Genomic DNA, 4,629 nt, shown 5'->3' on the forward strand with positions numbered 1-4,629 from the left:
GTTAGTTTCAGATATTCTCTGAAAATGAACACATACGTACGACAATTGAACATATAGTATTGTAGAGCTCGAGTGCACTTAGCAATTATAAAAGAATAAATAGTAATAAATAAAATAAACAAAACTAGATTTGGGCAAAATAGGGAAAGCTCATTGGTACCGGTTGGAAAGACCAACCGGTACCAAAGGGGCTGCCACCTTGCGTCAGCATGGCAGCCTCTGTGGTACCGGTTGGTCTTTCCAACCGGTACCAATGGAGGCCTAAGGCATCGGTTGGCAAACCCAGTGTCCTAGACCGAGGCCATTGGTCTCGGTTTGGGGGTACCGGTTGCAAAACCGGTGCCTAAGCACCTCTTCAATCGGTTCTGAAGGTTCGTTTTCTAGTAGTGGTGCCTTCAACACCGGTAGCCACTGGGTACAGGTGATCATTGCGATGAAGTGGAATGTTGTTTGGTATTTGGATTCTTCTACTGGTTTTCCATTGCGAAAGTTCAAGGATGTAGTAACTGTTGTGAACTGGTAAGTATATTCTAGGTTTTGTTCACAAAAATTCCATCTCTTAATGTTTCTAATCAATATCGCTGTTCATGCAGGTCCTATTCAGAGTACATAGATCCTAAGATGAAAAAAATTCAAAAAACAAAACTAAACTCACACACAAGACAGATATCCCGGTAACAACCCGGTTTTCCTTTTTGGTGCCTTCATATGTGTTTGGAACTGCCGTAACTTTGTCATTTTGGTACCTTCTTCATGCAGTGCGCTCAGCAGCCGTCGGGGAGCACAGCGTGTGGATTCTATGTTGCATTGAACATGTACGAGCTACTCTGTGACATGTGCATGGTGAAAAAGGTTTCTATAAGTATATATACTAATCAGCCTTGTCTCTGCTCATATCATATTCTGCATTTCATTTCAAAAACTGATATTTAATTGTATTCTCAAAAATTGTATTATGCAGGATTACAAACCTAGCAAACACGCAGATCAAGCAGCACTAAGGATGGTCCAGGGGATGTTGTGCGAATTCATTCTTAAGGAGATCGTCGACCCAAAGGACAACTTCTATGATGGTCCAGCAGATGCCGCGTGAGTTCATTCTAGATGCTCAGAAACTGTGTCCTTCAAACTTGATACTTGTAACTTGTAACCTGCAGTGTACATGTGTATCTTGATGTGTACATGTGTATCTATATATATGCTTGATGTGTATATATATGTGTATCTATATATGTGCTTGATGTGTATATATATGTGCTTGATGTGTGATCTGTGATGTTTGCTGGTGGCTGCCAAATCCTGGCTGGTTTCAGGATGCAACCAGAAAAGAGACAAATGCTAGTGGGGTGGCACACATATGTGTAACGGACATTAACTAAAGCAAGTTACAAACGCCACCGAGCTTAAAATGGGCATCAAATAATGTGTGTTACCTATACCATAATAGGTAACAGGCTTTATGTAACAACGGTTACAACAACTGACCAGTGGGTCCATAAACGACGCTTCGGTCATGGGTAACACAAGTTTGTAACGGGCACTAAAACGAAGTGTTGCCTATATAATATTATGGTAACAGGTGTTAAAAATAAACCATTACGGAAACTGACAAGTGGGACCAGAAAAAGACGCATGCTCAATGGTAACATCCATTTGTAACGGGTATGAAACAACAACGGTTACCTATATGTTATTTCGGTAACGGGTCTATGTTGAGCACCGTTACCAAATCTGACCAGTGGGACAAGAAAAAGACGCTTTGATCATGGGTAACACATATTTGTAACGGGCTTTAGGAAATGGACGTTACCTATACCACATTATGGTAACAGGTTTTAGATGTGGACCGTTACCACATCTGACAAGTGGGTCCATGTAAGACACCGCTTTGGTCATGGGTAACAACATATTGTAATGGGCTCCATGCGACTACTGTTACCTATATTATGAAAGGTAACGGTCTTTGTTAAACGTCCGTTACGAATTATATGTCTTTGTAACGGTGTTTTGAAGACGCCCGTTACAATATTGCTCTGTGGGCACAGAAAACGCAAGTTTGTGTTACTGGTCACACCTTTTTGCAACGGGCTTGGTTAAGATCACGTTATGATTCTTTGCTGTGGGTAACGGGCATGCGCCCGTTACCTTTATACTGTCATTAGTAACCCGATAACAGTAACGGTTGCTATGCCCGTTACGGAAGGGCCATCCGTGCCCGTTACAAATCTTTATTTCTCACGTAGTGTTTACAAGATATCCCAAAATAATCGGACTCCTGGATCTTATGCTGATGTTATCCTCTCGTCCGAACCACAAACTGCCGCTGGACCACCTTTGACCAGTCTTTGACCCTACCATGACTGTGTTGGCGTTTGACAAGACTTTTCTCCTTCCCCTAGGCTGAACGAGTCATTGGCCTTTCTGAAAAATTTCCCATTAGGTCAATTTACCTACCAAATTAGATTTGCAAAATTTTAGCGTCAACACGACCCCTTAGGGTTTCCCAATAAAACCAAATTAGAAAATAGGTCATAGTTATTTACCTTGTTTTAGTACAGACTGTGCAACATACATTCATTTACTCCCACCGATATTTATTGGTCATACTATAATTTAACAAGGTCAATCTTTATAAATTGCAGCTAATAATTAGTTAATGTTTATGCATGCTTGTGTACAGAAGTTGTACCAATAGATTCATATTTCAAATGTCTTGTAATGTGAAATTAATTTTTAGCGTTGGGTAATATATTATAAGAGAAACTGATGGTCAATATGTTTAAAGATGTCTCCAAATCCTAATTAATACGCCCAATAAAAAAGAAAACGAAGGTAGCATTTGGTAAAGTTGTAACAAAAATGGAACAGAGTTGTAAAATTCAAGCTACAGTCTGATTTTCTTAATTGTTTCTCATGTGGAGCATTTGAAGTGTGTGGGACAGGGGTGTGGGATGTGGAATGCCCAGAAAAAATGCAAATCAAAGACATATTAATTAAGACAGGTTACGCAAAAAAAAAGATATTAAGACAGAAACCATCAAATGTTCACGTTTTACGAGAAAATACTCCTAAATTCCGATACATTATATTACCTGAGCAACTGTAACCCCTGATCCTTCAATTCCATGCGTAAGATACAAAGATGTCCGTTATTAGTATTCTGCAAATCGACAAAGTCTAGACATAGTATGTCGATCGTAATAATATGAGGAAAACAAAAAACTTTAATTCTCAAGATACAGTTGTGCGCACCATTGTTCAAATCGTAGAGAAATTGGTTTGCCCGAGAGGCCGAATTAGGACGCTTCTCAGCCTAGTGGTGTTAATTGATGACTCTTAATTAGGTGCACCTCCAACTTTATTTAGTTATTACTTCTTCAAAATGATATCTCAATTTGAAAAATTAGTACAAAACTTTAAACTAAAGAGAGTTGGAGGTGCAACTAAGGATCGTCAATTAACACCCCTGTATCAGCTCTCTCGCTTGGAGTTGTGTAGACAATACACTTAACAGTCGTCCATACATGCATGCATGCAATGACCAAACTAAACAAGCCATGAGATAGGCAACATGCAATCCACTTCGAATAGCACGAGCATGATCACTACTGATCAGCAAACAAAAGTGTAGCAGGTCGTTAAGCAGTAAATGGTAGGTGCCCGAAGTACACACATTCAGGGAAATTCCAGTTTATTTCATCATCAGATCAGAAGTACAGATCTAATCTAACTCGATCTTTTATTGATTACACAAGCTATAGCCTGCATGAACTCTAGCTTATTAGTCCTGGGACAAAATTAAAACCACGCTTAACTGCCTCGATCGTAAGCTAAACGAGAATTACATATGTAAGAAGCCGTAAACACCTAAACCGATCGGATTATTAGCATGCTGCCGTGCTGCGGCGATGGCGCTCTATTCGGGCAGCAGCAGCAGTAGTAGTACAGCTACAAGCCTACAATGCAAGTTCTTGGCCACTTCGCGCAATATGTCATGTCACAAACCAGTTTAATTTCATTAGAACGGTTGGTTCAGGCAGCCGGAGCGCAGTCATAGTCGTCGTCGTCGTCGTCGTCGCTGTCCGGCTCCGCCATTCCTCGCGCGCTGCGCGACCCATCATCGCAAGGCGCGGCGTAAACGGCGCCCCAGGCGCACGCAATGCTGCCGCCTAGCACGAGGTAGCTGGCCGCCTCCGCCGACACTGGTGCCATGGCAGTGTTAATTAGGTGTGCGTGCCTCTGCAAGTGAATTGCAAGCTGGTAGTGTCAAATTAGGTAACGCCGCGCAGCAAGCTCTTCTTGCTGCTTGCTCGAGGTAGGAGAAGCTGCTAGTGCTGTGGCTGATGGGAGCTGTGGATGCGGCGTGCTAGTGCTGGCTAACTGTGGTGCTGCTGGTGTCTGGGATTTTGCACGGAGAGGGAGTGGCCGCGTGCGGCGCGGGATTTATAGCGGCGCGGCCGGCGGAGGGCAGTGTGGTGGCACGCGGCGCGGCGAGGCCGGGAGCGTGGGTTGCCGGCCGGGAGCGTGGGCCGGCTACGCCGCTGCGTGCATGGCGCCCCCGCGGCACGGGCTCCGGGCGGGCACAGTCAGCACTCGGCGGCCGCGCGGCGCCCGCTCCCCCCGACCGCG

At 43.6% G+C, this 4,629-nt stretch overlaps 1 long non-coding RNA gene across 1 annotated transcript; it reads right to left on the minus strand.

The window, feature by feature from the left end:
- Positions 1-2,170: 2,170 nt before the first annotated feature.
- LOC120676211 lies at positions 2,171-4,426 on the minus strand. The gene is made up of 2 exons (XR_005675719.1): positions 3,093-4,426; positions 2,171-2,421 (listed from the first exon to the last, which is right to left on the minus strand). It is a non-coding gene; the product is annotated as an uncharacterized LOC120676211 (long non-coding RNA).
- Positions 4,427-4,629: the final 203 nt, after the last annotated feature.

This window comes from Panicum virgatum, chromosome 5N (assembly GCF_016808335.1).
Source record: "Panicum virgatum strain AP13 chromosome 5N, P.virgatum_v5, whole genome shotgun sequence".
Taxonomy (NCBI): domain Eukaryota; kingdom Viridiplantae; phylum Streptophyta; class Magnoliopsida; order Poales; family Poaceae; genus Panicum; species Panicum virgatum.